The sequence below is a fragment of the Symphalangus syndactylus genome, chromosome 5 (genome assembly GCF_028878055.3).
Source record: "Symphalangus syndactylus isolate Jambi chromosome 5, NHGRI_mSymSyn1-v2.1_pri, whole genome shotgun sequence".
Classification (NCBI taxonomy): domain Eukaryota; kingdom Metazoa; phylum Chordata; class Mammalia; order Primates; family Hylobatidae; genus Symphalangus; species Symphalangus syndactylus.
This window is the reverse complement of record NC_072427.2, coordinates 36,636,443-36,655,574: the sequence shown is the minus strand read 5'-3', so window position 1 is coordinate 36,655,574 and position 19,132 is coordinate 36,636,443. Positions and strand designations below refer to the sequence as shown.

General features: G+C 45.6%; 1 protein-coding gene and 1 non-coding gene across 2 annotated transcripts in view; one reads left to right on the top strand and one right to left on the bottom strand.

The window, feature by feature from the left end:
- PAQR5 (progestin and adipoQ receptor family member 5) overlaps positions 1-19,132 on the top strand; it is a 103,198-nt gene that overhangs the window by 18,268 nt on the left and 65,798 nt on the right. The gene's annotated exons all lie outside the window — the stretch shown is intronic.
- LOC129483778 (small nucleolar RNA SNORA77) lies at positions 7,432-7,559 on the bottom strand. Its single transcript, XR_008658274.1, has one exon. It is a non-coding gene; the product is annotated as a small nucleolar RNA SNORA77 (small nucleolar RNA).

Genomic DNA, 19,132 nt, shown 5'->3' with positions numbered 1-19,132 from the left:
TGCCTCTCCGAGCTTAGCACCAGCAGGTCTCCCTGCTTGCCGTCTGCTGCCTGCCTCCCTGCCTTGCACCTCTGCTGTCCCTGGGGACATTGTTCCCTCCTCTGCCAAAGCAAGTCCTCAGCCTCTTTGGTATCCACCTAAAGCACTGCCTCCACCAGGAGCCTGCCCTGACTGCACCAGCATCCTTGCTCAGGCTTTCTTCTCTGAACTTCTCTGAGCCACCAGGCAGATCTTTTCTGAGTGCTATCCCATACATTGGGCAATGTTTAATTGCGAGGACCCAGCAGTGAGCAAGGCAGGAGCCCTGCCATCCAGAGGGCCATTGGTGTGCTCTGGGAGCACCCAGCCAGCCTGAGCTGCAGCAGGGGCTCAGAGAAGAGGGGTGCACTGGAGGCTGATGAAGTGGGGCTCGGGCTGGGACAGATGGTGTGGTGGAATTGTCTAGGCAGGCAAGGAATGCATCTCGAAGCAGAGTGGGTACCTTGTTCGAAGCACAAGGCAGGATTTGGTGTCAGATAATGGCTCAACTGCAGCCATGTCATGTTTGAGACACCTGTTTAACAGCCAGGTGGAGGGAGGTGATCCCTCAGAGATGTCTGTCTCCCTCTCTCCTGTTACCTGCTCGTGGTCCACTGGGTATGTCTGTCTCCTCAGAAAGATGGGGTTCTCTTTGAGGGCAGCCAACATTTCTGACACTCTGCCCAGCTCGGACCCCAGCACTGAGCACACACTCACTGCAGAGATGTGGGATTGAATTTAAACTCACCTCCATCATCCATTCTGCCTCCTTGTTCTTGGGGCACCTGCTTTTCACCTTGTCCTGCTAGTACAGTAGTCCCCCTTATCTGCAAGGGAGATAGTTCAAGACCCCAGTGGATGCCTGAAACCACAGATAGTACTAAACCTGGTATATACTATGTTTTTTCCTATATATACATACCTATGGTAAAGAGTAAGTTATAAATTAGTAAGGATTAACAACCATAATAATAAAACAGAACGATTATTATAATGTATTATAATAAAAGTTATTCGATGCTGGGTGCGGTGGTTCACACCTGTAATCCCAGCACTTTGGGAGGCCGAGGCAGGTGGATCACCACCTAAGTTCGGGAGTTTCAGACCAGCCTGCCCAACATGGGGAAACCCTGTCTTTAATAAAAATACAAAAGTTAGCTAGGTGTGGTGGGGGACGCCTTTAATCCCAGCTACCTGGGAGGCTGAGGTATGAGAAAAGCTTGAAGCCGGGAGGCGGAGGTTGCAGTGAGCCGAGATCGTGCCACTGCACTCCAGCCTCAGCGACAGAGCGAGACTCCATTAAAAAAAAAAAAGTATATATATATATGAATGCGGTCTCTCCTCTCACTCTCGCAAAATATCCTATTGCACTGTATATACCTATTTTTGGACCACCGTTGACTGCAGGTGACTGAAACCCCAAAAACTGAAGCCATGGGTAAGGGGGACTGCTCTGTGGGTCCCCAGCTCCTTGTACTTCTGCTTGCTTTTGGTAGTGAGTGTCTTGTCTCCCAAACGGATTCTAGGCCATGTGACCCAAACGAGCACAGCTCAGAGCAGTTGTTCCCTCCCTGGGCTGAGCGTGGGACTCACCACTGGAGCTTGATAACAGGGTGACCCCCAGGCAGCACCCCAAGGGACCCTCATTCAGAAGGTTGGAGGTAGGCCCACCTTGGCGGCTCTGGGTTCTGACAAGCCTCTAGGTTATTTGGAAACACAGCCGGGCTTGGCACTTGCTGCCGAGAGGTTTCCAGGCTCCTGTCTCTACCCTAGCTTTAACCAGTCCTCACCTCTTCCCAGGGTTAGAACCTTAGACTCTGTCTGGACGTTTTTGGAGCAGGGAGCTCAGTGCCCATGGAGCAGCATGCGGGTGGGAGCGGTGCCTTGCCTCTGTGGGTTGAGCTGAATGAAGCCTGTCTCCTAGAAGCTCTTGTCTGGGGGTCTTGGTTCTGCTCTCAGGGGTTGCATGGCCTCCTCCAGGTTCCCAGCCTGCTGCCCCTGGACGTGTGAAGGCACTCACCCTCGGCCCAGGTCTTCTCTGGGTCTCCTTCCTTTCCTTCCTCTGTGGTCTGGGCTGGCTTCCACAGGCTGGCAGCTCTATCTCAGACTTCAAATTTCTGATCAGATTAGAAGCTTGAGAGCAGGGTGGAGATAGGATCTCGTCTTCCCCAGCGGCCAGAGGCTTCCCTGTTGGGGTGAGGGGAACCCAACAGTCAGGGCCTGGAGTTACCTGCCATCAGCCTGGCAGGGGCTTTGCCCTTTCCCAGCCTTGGGGGAGGACCCCGCCTGCTGCACCCACCCTGGAGGCCAACTAGCTGGGTAGCATAGAGCCAGAAAGAGCCCAGGCTGGCGTTCGGCACCCTGGTGCTAGATCTACAGGGCTCAGCAGCAGACTGGCTCCAGGTGGGCTCTGCTCCTCTTACCTGGGACCAGCTTTACAGTCACTGACGTGGGTCCCACTTCCCCTCCCCGACCCTTGGTGAGCTGGATTTAAATGAGCTAGGGTTGGGCCTGGGCACTAGTATTTTTTTACTTACTGGGTGATTCTGATGTCCATCCAGAGAGGTGCCTAGCATCCCCTTCCAGCTCTGACAATACATGGAAATAGTTATTACATGCTGGAGTAAGATCACCAGGGCCGACAATATGCATATCATATAATGCTGAAATCAGTATTTGCATTTTACAAAAAGGTATTTAAAAAATGTAAAACAGGAAACCCAAATATTTAATAATTTTAAATATAAAAATGCTTTAGAATTCCAATAAAGGTTGACTTAGAAAAATACACATTCTCATTCTGGTCTATGTTAGCAGATAAAATAAACAAAAATGAAATATTCAAAACATTAAAACCTATCCATCTCAAAAACTCAAAATTCAGTCATGGAAAGTTCAAGAAGGGATACTATTTGATCCCTTTTAAAGCAGAAATTTAAAATCAAAGGATGTTGGCAATATCATTATGTCACAAGTATGTTTTTTTCCCTGTAAAATTTTCTAGAAAAAGCTTTTCCTGACTCTACCCTAGTTGGGGAATAGTGAGAAGATATATTTGTGTGATATCTTCGAATATTTTCTGCTGACAAGGCCTTTTGGCTTTTTTTCAGAGACTGCCGTCTTTTATTTATAAGGAGCCACGATTTTTGTTTCTAAAGCATTTCCAATTTGCCTTTAAGTTCTTTGGTTTTATCTTGTTCAGATGGAGATTCTGATGCACACTTCCTGTATCAGTTTCAAAACTGTCATGTTGATATCCCACATGTTAGGAAAGTCTGTGAATAGAGTGATAATTATTCTTGCAGCAGAGTTTTGCTTTGTCTATAGGCATGCAACATCTGAGTAGGACTCAAAAGACATATTTCATATTTCAGGGTTTTTTCTGACATTGTTATTCTCTCTTTTTCAAAGCATATACAAAGATTGAGAGATTAGTAGATTAACTTCTATGCCTGGCTCCAGCAATTATCAACTCATGGCCAGTGTTTTTCATCTATACTCTTACCCAGTCCCCTGGATCCCCACCAGATTCTGTTACAGCCGATCTGAGATATCATATCATTTTATCTGCAATTACTTCAGTATACATCTCCAAAGGAAAATGGCCCAATAAAACACATAACCACAGTGCTATTACTGTACCTTAAGAATGGATAATTCCTCATTATCATAAAAGAGCAAATGTTCACATTTTCCCAGTTGTCTCCTACATTTTGTTTTACAATTAGTTTGTTTGAGATTTCTGATGTTTAAGCTTTTGAAATAAATATCTTCGGACCAAACAGATGTATAATTTTGGCAGTGAAGTGCAGTTTTTGTGAACACAGCATGGCAACCACTGTGTAGAAGATGCCAGACAACCGGGCCAGACCCTGCCTCTAGGGCTCAGAGTGCAGTGGACAGCAGAAGTCATTCAGTGGCTCAGCAAACAGTCATTCATTGAACAGGAACACTGGACAGTGTTCCTGGGCTGGGCACCATGGGCACAGCAATGACCAAGACATGCTCGGTCTGTCTTGACCTGATGAAAACCAGGACACTGGCATCTAACTGAAGTTTGCAAACGAAATGATAGATATCCTTGTAGTGGAACCCAGAAGAGAGTGGAAGCTGATTTTGCCCTAGAAAGCATTATAGAACAAGTGACGTTTGCGTTTAGTCATAAGGAAAGGAAGAATTTGGTCAAGAAGACTGGTGGCTCATGCCTGTAATCCCAGCACTTTTGGAGGCCAAGGTGGGAGGGTCACTTGAGCCCAGGAGTTCCAAGACCAGCCTGGGCAACATAGCGAGACCCTATTTCTAAAAAAAAAAAAAATTAAAAACTAGTCAGGGCTGGGTGCGATGGCTCATGTCTGTAATCCCAGCACTTTGGGAGGCCAAGACAGGCAGATCACCTGAGGTCAGGAGCTCGAGACCAGCCTGGCCAACCTTGGCTAACATGGTGAAACCCCGTCTCTACTACAGATACAAAAATTAGCTGGGCACGGTGGCAGGCACCTGTAATCCCAGCTACTCGGGAGGCTAAGACAGGAGAATTGCTTGAACCCAGGAGGCGGAGGCTGCAGTGAGCTGAGATGGCACCACTGCACTCCAGCCTCGGTGACAGAGGGAGACTCCATCTCAAAAAAAAACAAAAATAAAAAACAAAAAAAGCCTAGCCAGGCATTGTGGCGTGTGCCTGTGGTCCAAGCTACTCAGGAGGGAGGCTGTGGTGAGAGGATCATTTCAGCCCAGGGTCTCGAGGCTGCAGTGAGCTGTGTTTGCACCACTGCACTCCAGGCTGGGTGACAGAGTGAGACCCTGTCTCAAAAAAAAGAAGGAGAAGAGGAAGAAGAAGAAGAGGAAGAGGAAGAGGAAGAAGAAGAAGAAGAAACAGAAGAAGAAGCAGAAGCAGAAGAAGAAATAGAAGAAGAAGAAGAAGAAGAAGAAGAAGAAGAAGAAGAAGAAGAAGAAGAAGAAGAAGAAGAAGAAGAAGAAGAGGAGGAATTATTTCATCAAGAAGAGAAGATGGAGGAAGAGATGTCTCATCTAGTGCAAATAGCAAGCACAAAGAGCGCATGGGGGTGGGAAGTTCCTGGTGCACTAAGGACCGAGATGAGAGGTGGGCGGGCGTATGGCAAGGCTGGTGGGAGGTGGGGCTGGGGGACTGCCGAGGGCTTGGGGATATGTTAAGGAGTGGAGTTTTCCAGGACCTACTGCTGGGGACTGCACTATTTTCTTGTTTGAACATAAAGTGTGGACCATGGGGCAGGAGAACAGACCTTGCAGGAACAATGAGGAGGATTTGGATTTCCAAGCCCTTCCTGGAGCCCTCTGTCCGCTAGGCCAAGAGTCTGCCTGGATCTCCATGAGTCTCCAGGGATAACACAGAGGCTGGCTCACAGTGAGTGCTTGATATAGGTCTACTAACAGATGGCCTCTGCCATGCTCCCAGTGAGAGTGCTCCCACCAGCCTCCACCTTCACCTATGGTGGTGAGGGAGGGATCCTCCTCTTTACGTCTTTGGCTCCGGGAAATGGGGTGGCTTTTCCAAATGCATGAGCTGTTAGGCTTTAGGACTTGGTCCCTAGCTCCCCTGAATGGCCAGTGGTGCTCCTGGGCCAGCAGGCAGGATGGGGCACATAGGGTAAGGCTCACCTGTGACCTTCTCAGGTGGGTGTACAAGCAAATGCCAGCATTTGCAACCCATGGGCTGGCTGACACAATTAATCCCTTTAAGACTGGCCAAGAGTTAGAGGACTCATTCATTTATTTTCTTCTAATAGCATTGGGTTAAAAGAAAGAAAGAAAAAGAAAAAAGAATATACATGTTCATTGTGGGCAAACTCTGTTGTTACAGAAAAGGAGAAAGAGTAAAGCAAATCCCTAGATTTGCTGATCTACCACTACCATCTAGAGACAGCCACAATGAACAGTCTTCTAAATCTTCTTCTGTTCATAAATACAAAGCAGTTAAATGTAGCACCATTTTATATAGACAGTATTATGAGATTTAGGCTGTTCTATAACCTGCTTTTTTTCATTTAACAACTTGTCATGACACTGTTACCTGTCAGTTACCACAGATCTGTACCATTTTTAATAGCCCCATGGTACAGTTTTGCATGGATGTGCCGTAAGTTACCCAGCCAGTTCTCTGTTGGCCAGAAATGTGGATTGTTTTCCATTTTTCTCTGCAATGTGCTAGGAAATATCATTCAGCTTTTTCAGATATGTAATAATCGCCTAGCAGTAAATATTTAGAATAGCTGGGATAGCTAGGGCAAAAAAAAAAGAAAAAAGAAAAAAGGCTCAGTACACTCAGAGTCCTAAGCCAAGCTGGGAGGTCACCATGGCAACCCCCTGCCATCCTCACACAGGGAGTGCCCATTTGCCACGGCTTCAGCCAGGGAGGTGGGTCAGAGCTGGAGGAGAAATAGTCTGTTTTCAAGCAGTTTTATAAACCAAGGCCAGAAGGCACAGGAGAGAGCATTAATGCAGACCTGAGACAGCTTAAAATGCAATGGTGATAATAGCTTTTTATTGAGTCCTTGTCATCTGGTAGATACCATGGGTATTCATCCTCACCAGAGCCGTTGAAACTTTTATGATCCTCATTCAAGTGATTAGAAACTTAGAGATTAAGGAATCTGTCCAAGGGCACACAGTAAATGATGGAGCCAGGGTTTGAAATTAGTCTGCATTCACTCTTCAGCATTCTCCTTGCCACCACAATTGGGGTGGCCAGCCTCTGTCTCATCACCATCCCTGAGGCTCAGGTCCTCTTTTCCCAGTCCCACTAGAGCATTCATTCCCACCCCATTCATATGCAGCTCACACCAATTCTTCATCTGGCCTCTGTTTTCTGGGCTCCACTCTGGCCTCCTGCCACTCCACACCCTGCGTACTTCCGCACTGAACTACAGACGGGTCCTCGAATGGCACGCCCTCTTCCTACCTCCATGGCTCTGTCCTGCTATACCCTCAGCTCTCCCCCATAGCTGTGGCACTCCTGTTGACTCTTCAAGACTTATCCCAAGCTTCATTTCTTTTTTTCTGAGGTAGAGTCTTGCTCTGTTGCCCAGGCTGGAGTGCAGTGGGGCAATCTCGGCTCATTGCAATCTCTGCCTCCCAGGCTCAAGTGATTCTCCTGCTTCAGCCTCCCAAGTAGCTAGGACTACAGGTGCCCACCACCATGTCCAGCTAATTTTTGTATTTTTAGTAGAGACAGGGTTTTGCCATGTTGGCCAGGCTGGTCTCGAACTCCTGACCTCAGGTGATCCACCCAGCTCAGCCTCCCAGTGTGCTGGGCTTACAGGCGTGAGCCACCGTGCCTGGCCCCAAGCTTCATTTCTTCAAGAAGTCTCCCCTGACTCCTTAGCATAATGCCCTCCTCTGTGTTCCCCTAGAAGCATAATCACTATTTTTTAAGCACTGTCTATCCCCAGGCAGCTGCATCACCCTTATAGGTCAGGCGGCCACAGCACCCTGGAATGTTTGTTTCTCTTGCAGAGGGAACGAGCACCCACCTGGGCCTGCAGCCAGGTGCACAGTGAGTCTGCAATAACCACTGCTTTACTATTAGATGTGCCGTGTGGCAATTGTGAGTGCAGATCTACACTAGAATGTGAGCTCTAAGGGCTAGAACTGTTGTGTCTGCTTCTTCATCCCCATATCTTTCCTACCATAGCTTTGGACATATAGTAGGTATTCAGGAAATGTGTACTGAATGAATGAATGAATGAATGAATGAATGAATGAATGAATGATCAAGCATATTCCTGCCCACTCTCCATTTCTGCTACCAGCCCCAGGGCAGGTGCAAACTCGGAACTACATTAAACCAAGCAGCCTATCAAGTTCGATGCCTCTCACCTGGCTGGTTCCTGACCACACCCTAAACACCTGACCCCTCCTTGTCTCCTTAAGCCTCATCTACCTCTCCACCCACCGCAGTTTCTACTCACAGCCATTGTCCGGGAAACTAAGGTTCTGGGTGAACCCTTATCATCACCTCTACCACATCATCCCATGAACCTGGCTTTTTCTTATCCCTTGGGCTCCCCTGTCTGTGTTCCTCTCTTTGGTGGGACCTCAAGTATTCCCTGGGGCTTGGAAACTCACTTTTCTCTCCCTCTGAAATGTGTCTGCAGCCTCAACTTCTCCTCCAAGATGCAGTCACATTTTTTTTTAACTGCAAATACGTGCAAATCAAACTCAACTTGTCTGAAAACTGTCCTGGTTTTCCTCACTTTCTTCATCATTTCCCGTTGATGTCATCATTTTCCAGTGCCTGGGAAATGGCGCTCCAAAGATGCCAGCCAAATTTGCCTGTCTGTTTCTCTGTGATCAGACACCTGACTTTTATCACCAGGGCCCCAAACTCCCCAAAGCTCCCAGCCAAGCCTGGCAAGAGTAGTGAGGCCTCAGCAAACCCAAGGGTGAGTACCTATGTGAAGAAGCTGTGTTTCCTGGGCTGCAGCCCGTTCTTTCCATGTGCAAATTCAGCCCAGGGCTGTAGATCTTCAGAGTTATCAAAAGAAACTGGGAGCAGGATTTTTATGTTGACAGCTCTTGGTCTTTTTTTTTTTTTTTTTTTTTTTTGAGATAGACTCTCACTCTGTTGCACAGTCTGGAGTGCAATGGCATAATCTTGGCTCGCTGCAACCTCTGCCTCCCAGGTTCAAGCAATTCTCCCTGCCTCAGACTCCTGATTAGCTGGGATTACAGGTGCCCGCCACCACATCCGTCTAATTTTTGTATTTTTAGTGGAGACGGGGTTTTGCCACCACGTTGGCCAGGCTGGTCTCAAACTCCTGACCTCAGGTGATCTGCCTGCCTTGGCCTCCCAAAGTGCTGGGATTACAGGTGTGAGCCACCACACCTGGGGTTTTGTTTTCTTAACAGACTTTATGTTTTAGAGCAGATGTAGGTTTATAGAAAAATTGTGCAGAAGGTAGTTTCCATTCTCTCCTTCCCCACCCCCTGTTATTAACATCTTGTATTAGTGTGTATGATGAACCAACATGGATGCATTATTATTAACTATTGTCCCTCCTTTACATTAGGGCTCATGCTTTATGTTGTGCATTCTATGGACTTTGACAAATGCTTAATGTCATGTTTCCACCATTACAGTATCATGCTGGGTTTTTTTTTTAGACAAGGTGTTGCTCTGTTGCCTGGGCTTGAGTGCAGTGGCAGTAACATGGCTCACTGCAACCTCGACCTCAGGCTCATGTGATTCTCCTGCCTCAGCCTCCCTAGTAGCTGGGGCTACAGGCATGTGCCACCACACTTGGCTAATTTCTTTATTATTATTGTTAATTTTTTTAGAGATGGAGTCTCACTATGTTGCCCAGGCTGGTCTTGGGAACTCCTGGATTCAAGTGATCTTCCCACCTCAGCCTCCCAAAGTGCTTACAGGTGTGAGCCACTGGGCCCACCTGTGGGTCTTTTAAACACTTTAGGCATCTTTTAAACACTTTAGGCATCTTTTAAACACTTTAGGCATCAGAAGTCTCTGCTTTCTACGCTCTTTCATCCTAGTGTGCCCCTCCTTCTCATTGTATCTACCCCACAGTATTCAGCTCTTTCCCCCTCTCTCCACTCCTTAGAGCCTCCTGTCCCTACACATGGTCAGCTTTTCATTTGTGTCATCTTTCTACCAAACTCTAAGCTCCTGGAGGCATTTGGAGGTTTAATTTAGAAGTCTCAGTCTCCCCAGTGCCTAGGGTGCTTTTGAGATTCACTAACATTCACCTGCAGGCATATTGAGAAAGTGCCTGCCGGTGTGTTGGCTCTGAGGCTTCCAGGAAGATGCTTTAGGTCCTGTTGACAACAGAGAAAGTGAGAGCATGTGGCAAGGGATGAAGACTTGGGTACATCTCCAGTGGCAGTGGCTGCAGGGAGGAGAGAGGAGGTTTTCCAGCAAGAACAGTTTTAGAGAGAGGAGAGGTGAGGGGACAAACAGCTTTGGGTGGGAGGATGCTTTAATCCTTGGGAGCTGCCCCATAGAATGCCCAAGTTGGGATCTCAGACTCCCAGGGCCCTCACCTACCAGAGTCAAGCAATTCTCCTGCCTCAGCCTCCCAAGTAGTTGGGATTATAGGCTCTTGCCACCACACCTGGCTATTTTTTGTATTTTTAGTAGAGACAGGGTTTCACCATGTTGGCCAGGCTGGTCTCAAATTCCTGACCTCAGGTGATCTGCCAGCCTCAGCCTCCCAAAGTGCTGGGATTACACGTGTGAGCCACCGCGCCTAGCCAAGTCTCTTCTTCTATAATGAAAATAGATCCAGGTCCTGTCTTTCAGGAATCTAAATTGTGGCTACCAAAATGACAACACTTGAAAGAATCAGAGAATGATATAAATCAAGCTAATAATAATAATGACCTTTGATTGAGCTGTTTGCTGCCAGCCACACTCTATGCAAAGAACCTTATATACATTATTTCATTTAATCTTCATGCAGTTTATAAGCTAAAGACAGAGAGGCTGAGAAAGCTAAGACCAAGGCTGAGAAAGTTAAGCAACATGTTCAAGGGCACCAGTTAGTGAATAGAGAAGCCAGGTCTGAAACCCAGATCAGTGTGACCCTGAAGTCTGGTCTCAGCCACTTCCCTACAGCTAGAGCGTTCAGGGAGGAGGAGAGCAGCAGGAGAGGAGTCACTGGAGCCCGTGTCCCTCCTGGAGGAGGCCAACTGTGGGCTGGGCCTGAAAGGCTGCCAAGGAAGTGGCCAGCTAGAGGGTATTCGAGGCTTGGGGGCAGGCCTGAAGCCTGGCCAGCCTGGAAAGACTCACAGGGAGTTGCACGGGATGGGGGAGGGGGTGGCCATTATCCCAGCCTGTGCTTACCCTGAGTGGCCCACAGTGACATGGATGGCAACCCCTCCTTAGGGCCCTGCCAGGTTCCCGTTGCCTTTCCCTCTGTCACCCATCCCCCTGGGTCTGCAGATGAGATCCAGGCCCATTGCCTCTGGTGTGGGCTGGTTGCCTTGGGTGTGGACTTTACCCAAGTCAGAGGGCAAGGCCAGTGCAGCCTGCAGAGCCGCTCCTCCCTGGATCATGCCTGCTGAGGGAATGTCTCTCCCAGCCACCGGACCAGTTTCCAGTTTCCAGGGTGGGGCAGTCAGGCAGAAACAGGTTTCTGTGAAGTGACACTCCCTTCATTCACTGACTGGTAGCATGACTTTGTCCCACCACTTGGAGCCATGCCAACAAATCCTGCCCTGGACTGGGGATTCCGTCTGGACTCCAGGTTACTCTGGGAATGTGGCTTTGCCCTTGTTTACCAGGCACTGCAGGGGGCTGGTGGTTCTGAACCTTTCCTGGCTCACAGATGCCACTGAAACTGTTGAAACTTTGTTGAAAGCCATGGCCCCTGTCCCCAGTGACACACACACACATATACACTCACCCACACATAATTTAACCTATAATTTGATAAACTCCCTGAGGCCTATCCATGGATTTTCATGGACCTCAGGTTAAAAACCCCCATCCTTGAATATAGAGAGTAGATTGGTGGTTATCAGAGGCTGGGAAGGAGGTGGGGAATGAAGGGGAAAAAAAAAGGAATATAAATGTATTTACAATCACTGAACTAGATGGTAAATTATATATGTATATTTTACCTAAATTTCTTTTTTCTTTCTTTCTTTTTTTTTTTTTTTGGAGAGAGAGCCTTGCTCTGTCACCTTGCTCTGTGTGATTGTTACCAGTGCAGTTGTGCAGTCTCGGCTCACTGCAACCTCTGCCTCCCAGGTTCAAGGAATTCTTGTGCCTCAGTCTCCTGAGTGGCTGGGACTACAGGTGTATGCCACCACACCCGGCTAATATTTTGTATTTTAGTAGAGACAGGGTTTCATCATATTGTCCAGGCTGGTCTTGAACTCCTGAGCTCAGGCAATCTGCCTACCTCGGCCTCCCAAGGTACTAGGATTATAGGAATGAGCCACTGCAAACAGCCTCAATTTTTGGTTTTTAAATCATCCTAAAAGTTTTTGCCACTGATGGCTCACTCTCCTGAATGTGTTCTTTGTAGTAATAGGAGCCACAATAGTAGCCATAGTGGTAAATACCACTGGCATTGATTCAGTGTTTTGTAGTTAACGAAATTTGTTCACATCTATTATTATTTCATTTTAGCTCCCCCATAGCCCTGGCCAGGTAGGTATTAATATTTTTATTTCACAGATGATAAGAATGAAAGTCATTTGGAACAAGCCCAGCCAAATTCATATCTAGGAGATGGTAGGGAGGAGACCTGACCTTGGTGACCCAAAATCCCAAGCTCTATGTGCCTCTCCCTATCTTCACAGAACATTCTCCAAGCTTAGGCAGTCCAGGGTACTTGTTACAATACACAAGGGAATGTTAGTGAAACTACCTTTGCAAAATTATGGCTGAGACAGTGAAAGAGATCTAACTTAACTGACTCCATCTTGCTTCTAACCTCAAGCTGTCTTTTTTCATTCCTGGGCATAGGCTGAACTTACTCTGGGAGAAACTTGGTTTGTAGTTTATAGTTTAAACAAAAATGGTAACAGCTCTTTCCCAAAGGAGACCTACTTCTTGCCTGGGGACTAGATTAACATTAGCCACAGGATTAGAAATTATGGTTTAGGAGTCATGCAGTTGGAGGCCACAACTGACCCTCCCTAGACTGCTCCTAAGATCAGTGCTTGGGATATTTTGCAGACCCTGCATTTGATGGATCAGCAGGCACCACCCAGATCAATGAACTGGTTCCTCTGATATTGTGGCCCCCTCCCAGGAACTGAGTCAGTGCAAGAAGACAGCTTCGACTGCCTATGATTTCATCCCTGACCACCACTCCTGGCTCATTGGTTATCCACCCCCCAACCATTAACCAAGTTACCCTTAAAAACTCTGCTCCAGGAATGTTTGGGGAGAGTGATTTGAGTAATAATAAAACTCCAGTCTCCCACACAGCAGGCTCTGCATGAATTACTCTTTCTCTATTGCAATTCCCCTGTCTTGATGAATCGGCTCTCTCTAGGCAGCGGGCAAGGTGAACCCCTTGGGCACTTACAAATTTGGTGGCTTGTCCAGGATTGCCCTTGTGGCTACCTGCCCATGGTTCAGTGGCCCCACTCCAGTGATGGATCCAGAAGCCAGCTCAAGAAGCCACCTAGTTCTCTTGGACTGGGGGCTGACTCTGGTACTCTCTCTACTGGTGGAGCACTGCCAACCCAGTGTGCATGGATCTAATTGCAATGGAGAAATAGTCCTGGGGCGACATCCCTTAACTGTAGCCCTATCACAGGGTGTCTGTATAGCCCATGATGGGGTGACTGTAGCCCCATTGTGGGGTGTCTGGATTGGTGAGTATCCTAGGTGCTGTCAACACCTCCTTCCTTCTCCCCACTGGTTCTGTAGCCCTATGGTGTAGTGTCTGTAGCTTCACCATGGGGTGTCTTGTGTCTCTAGCCCCATTGCAGGGTGTCTGTTCAGCCACTGTGGAGTAAGAAGAGTCTTGGTTTGAGAGACTTATTGTCAATCAGGAAGATTTTGAGGAGGTTTCTCAGATGGAGAATAGGAGGATAGTTTGGAAGGGATACTCTTGGAGTTCTTGGTTAGAGATCTGATTTGGAGGCCTTCTGTCCATCTCATCTTTGTGTGTGTTTGTATATGTGGAAGGGATCTCAGGAGGGGTTGCTAATGGAAGTCCAGCAGGTCTAACTCAGAGATCCCTCCTTATTTGTCTGGTTACATTTGGTGAGCCCTAAACAGGACCTGTCTCTCGGGGTGACTATCTGGTCTTTGCCTTGCCCAGAGACCCCATTGTGAATTACCATTTGGAGGTCGTCCTTCCCCACCTGGAGTGCATCAGAAACAGGGAGCAACAGGAAAAAGTTTGAGCTTTACCAGACTGATATTGGGTGCTGAATGAGGTGACTAATGTTTGTTTTGTTATGTGTGTTTTGCTGGGATGGAAAATGTTAATTTAGTGTCCCATGCAACCCGTTGGTTAGCATCTTGCAAATTAAGAATCTTGCCTATGGTTCCATAAAACAGTAAAGTGGCTTTTTTTTTTTCTTGTAAAGTGGCTTGAACCCCACAGCTATAGCACAAGCAAGCAGGGTCATCAGAAGCCATTCCGTTCTTCTGGAAGCTGCAGAGAAAGGGAACCCAGAAGCCTCGTATGCCAGCAAAAAGGGTAAGAAATTCTTACCAGCCAAGTTTCTGGTCTCTCTTTCTCTGTCAGGGTAAAACAGTGAACTATTGGTCTCCTCTGCAAGGGTTTGATTAATAGAAAAAAGGATTTGTGAGACTAATCTTAGGCTGTAGCAAATCTGCTGTACTTTGTGCTAAGAATTTGTCTTTCTGTGTTCTGTAATGGAGAGAGGGGTATCACAGGATAAAATGTGGGTTTAGGACCCCTATAAGCCCACTTTTCAAGCCAGCTTGGCAGGCTGATCAGTTCCAAACCTTGCTACAGTTCCCTGAAACCAATACTGGATGAAATTTCTCTGTCTTGCTTTGTGTCCTTAAGAGCTTTTGACCATGTGTGGATACTTTCTCTTGGTTTCTGCCATCCAGAGGACAGGAATTTTGGGGTTCGTGTCATAGGCCTAAAATTATTTTCTTGAGCAGTTAAAAGCCTGTGCAAGCTTGAAATTGGCTTCTCTAGGCTCCTTCTGGGGAGAGCAATAGAAACTGCTCAATGCTGTAACTCAGTAGCTGAGGCTTTGCCTTTTGACAATGGCAGCCTGGGTTTTAGTCTTGGCTTCCGGAATGATTCTTTTCTGGGTTTTATTTATGAAACTTTGCCATTTATTGAGGTTCCCCACCCCACCCCCACCCCGGCCAACCCATGGATAGCTTCTGATTTCCTGTCTTGAATTTTCCTTTCTCTAAACTACCCTGGGGGAGATTCTAAATCTTGTAAAAAATAAAAATAAAAAAGAAACTGCTTACCATCTCCTTGAGACATGTATGTGTCCATGGTTAAGTTATAACCTTAGCTAAAACTTATTAATTTCATGTGGGAAGTTAACTATGGTAGAATTTAAAAGCCAAAAATACTGGTCGCTTAGTGTGGTTAAAGTCGGGTAATAAAAAGTTTAAAAGGATATTTTTTAAAGAGCGCTATGGTTAAAAGTCAGCTTAATTAAAAGTGGATAAACAAGCAATAAGTATATTTAAAAGGCCTTTATGTTTTTCTCTTTTTGGATCTTGTTTTTTTCCTGGAGAAAGGTTTTTTCTTCTCAGTTGACTGAATTTTTTTTTCCATTTTTTTCGTCTTGCCAATCTTAATACACACATGAGAGGCCCTAAGATAACCTCTGGTAGGCTGGGACTCCTTGGGAAAAACAGAGGAGGCACCATGGACCCCGTTTTGGAAAAAGCTCTGTTTTCCTCATGGAGCCCCAGGAATTAAAACGGATAGATCCCTCTCAAAATCAAAGGCTCTGTTCTGTTTTTCATTGTGTTACCTGACAGTTTTGAGTTTTAGGGGTATCAGAAATTACTTCTCATTATGAGAGAGCTTTGGTGTGTAATAACTAGGTAGGAAATACACTTTAGGGGGTGGCTAATAGTAGTTATGGAGGGATACTTGACTCTGCACACCTGGATCAGAGACACATGCTCTTGGCCACCTGGAAGATAAGGAGGCATCCCCGCCCCCCATTGGGAGATGAGACTCCCATGAGAGATGGGCCGATTACAAACTGGGCTGACTGGCTCTGGGTTGCCTTGAATGGAATGCAGGGTAGAAGCACTGCATGGTCCTCTCCCACAGTGTTTCCCTCCTTCTGGGGATCCAGGATCCAGTATAAAATGGCACCCTTAATTTTGGGGATCTGTCTTTGCTTTCAGCTGCTTATTTGGCCCTAGAAATGCATGCTTTCCCGGCCCTGTTCCTCCAAGGGCTCCACCCTGAAGCCAGACATCCAATTAAGAAACTGGAAAATGAAAAATCTTACAAGTGCTGAATCTTCTATCCGTCTGTATTCATATGTGTTGTGAGTGTGTGTGTGTGTGTGTGTGTGTGTGTGAGATGTTTGTATAAAAGAGCTCTGGTTAATTGGCTTAGAAATATAAGCATTTAAATCAAATATTTTATCAGAAAAATAGAAACTGTAATACCTTTTTGTTCACATGACTTTAGTAGTCTTTTGGAAATAAAGACGGTTTTTTTGTTTTTTCTTTGAGACAGAGTCTCGCTCTCTCACCAGGCTGGAGGGCAGTGGCGCAGTCTCGGCTCACTGCAACCTCCGCCTCCCAGGTTCAAGTGATTCTCCTGCCTCAGCCTCCCAAATTGCTGGGACTTCAGGCGCCCGACACCACGCCTGGCTAATTTTTTTGTATTTTTAGTAGAGACGGGGTTTAGTAGAGACCGTGTTAGCCAGGATGGTCTCCAGCTCTTGACCTCGTGATCCACCCACCTCGGCCTTCCAAAGTGCTGGGATTACAGGCATGAGCCACTGCACCCGACCTTGGAAATAAAGACAGTTTTAAAGATTATTGGTAAAATAAAATGTCTTGAAAATGTAGACATTTGGTCTAAATTAAGGTCAGGTATCAGATTTGCTAAACGCTTTAAGGTCAAACTGTTTCTTTGACTTTTGAAAATTGTTCAGTTTCCCTACTTTGGAGCATTAGATGATAGGTAAGGCCTGGGGACATATGGAGAGCCAGGCCCGCCAGCTATGCTAAGAGTCAGACCTTATCTTCATTTCTGTCTAATGTCCTAAGTTCCACCCCAGTACATAATTAAAATTGCTTACTTACCAGGTTTTTCACTAAAAATAAAAGTTGCTAAGATTTAACATTGTAATATGTGGTTGAGACCACTGGAGAAAGAGTTTTACATAGTAGGTGTGTAGGGAGTGTGTTTTTGGTAAAAGATGATAAGAAGGCATGGGAACATGGCTTTTGTTAAAGGGAATGTAATTTTGTCTACTTCAGAGGGTTTTAAAGATTGTCTTAACCTAAAAGAGTAATGGAACAAAACTGAAGGTTTAAGCAAAGGGAAAAGGGTTTGTAAAGGGTTGATCTTATAAAAAAATTCTGTGGGTATAAACAAGTTGGCTAAGATTTAAAAGAAATTGGCTAGGCGCGGTGGCTCACGCCTGTAATCCCAGCACTTTGGGAGGCCAAGGAGTGGGGATCCCTTGAGGTCAGGAATTCAAGACCAGCCTGGCCAACATGGTGAAACCCCAACTCTACTGAAAAAATACAAAAATTAGCTGGGCGTGGTGGCAGGTGCCTGCAATCCCAGCTACTCGGGAGGCTGAGGCAGGAGAATCGCTTGAACCCGGGAGGTGGAGGTTGTAGTGAGCTGAGATTGTGCTGAAGCCTGGGCAACAGAGTGAGACCATGTCTCAAAAAACAAACAAACAAACAAACCAAAAAAAAAGATTTAAAAGAAATTTTAGCTCTTTTTTTTTTTTTTGGAAATGGAGTTTTGCTCTTGTTGCCCAGGCTGGAGTGCAATGGCATGATCTCGGCTCACCGCAACCTCTGCCTCCTGGGTTCAAGTGATTCTCCTTCCTCAGCTGCCCAAGTAGCTGGGATTACAGGCATGCACCACCACACCCGGCTAATTTTGTATTTTTAGTAGAGATGGGGTTTCTCCATGTTGGTCAGGCTGGTCTCGAACTCCCCACCTCAGATGATCCGCCTGCCTCAGCCTCCCAAAGTGCTAGGATTACAGGTATGAGCCATCACATCAAGCTTCTTTTTTTTTTGAGACAGAGTCTCACTCTGTCGCCCAGGCTGGAGTGCAGTGGCACGATCTCGGCTCACTGCAACCTCTGCCTCCCAGGTTCAAGCCATTCTCCTTACCTCAGCCTCCCGAGTAGCTGGGATTACAGATGCATGCCACCCTTAGGTTAAAACATTAAAATCATACTGATGTGGGGACAGAATCTGGGCCTGTGTGTCCAAATAACAGGGTTTTCTTAGAAAACTGATCTGCTGTTGGATGGAAAATTGTAAATAGTTCTAAAAAGTTTAAGAAAATCTTACCTTATGGTCAAACTAATTACAACTGGATAGAGATGTAAAATTTTATTTAAAAAACTAGCTTTAACATTAAAGATGCACTAATGCAAGCCTGAAATTTGGTTTTCTCTTTTGAAGACGATTTTTACGTAATGTTAAAAGATAATGAAAGCGGTTTGGTTTTTTCCTTTGGGTAAATGGCAGGAAAAAAAGGAGGAGAGAGAAAAGAGACAGATTCAATTGGCTTCCTGCTATCTTCATTGAGCCTTGTTTGGAAAGCTAAGTCTCCTCTATCAGAGTAAAGGTTTTCTTTTTAAAAATTTTTTTTGGAGTTTTCATTTTGGCTAAATGAATGACTTATGGTGACCTGAGATTCTATTTTGTGATATCCAGTGTTTTCAATCTTGGATATTTGACAAACTTTACAAAATCAAATTATAAATTATGTCTCTTTCTAACCTAATATTTTAGATATGATGTCCTCTAAAGTCCAAAAATGACATTTGGCTTATTTGACATAAAAATCATACAGGAAGCCTTGTCAAGTATGAAATGGTCTTTGGCTTTCTTTGGGCTATATTTGTGTAAATGTATTATTGGCATAGGTTCCAAAATTATGTAAAACTCCTAAAATTCTAATATGACTTCATATATGTTATCAGTAATAATTATAATTATGTTAAATGGCTGTGTGCCACAGAGGTAACAAATTTCCTTGTCGATCGTGTCTTTAACTGTGGCTACTCTAAAATATTTTTGTCATCCACAGAAAATTGTTGTCTCATTTTGGTCCTCCTAAAAGTTGGTTTTATAATCAGCTGTAAAGTTTAACAGGTGCTCTTAAATGCAGATTTCTAATTAATAACTCTGGAGATTGTGACATTACAAAAGACAGAAAACTTTCAAAAGAAAGAGAGAATGGTGTTTGGTTTTCTTTGGACTGCATTTGTATAAATATGTTATTAGTATGTGTTCCAAAAATTATGGGAAACTTCTATAATTCTGATATGATTTAGTGTACATTATTAATAATTATAATTGTTATGTAAAATTGTTGTATGCCACAGAAGTGGAAGAACCAAAATTCCTAGTCAATTGTAGCTTTAATAGTGGCTATAGACTTTTGTCATCCACAGACATTTTGTCTTGCTTTGG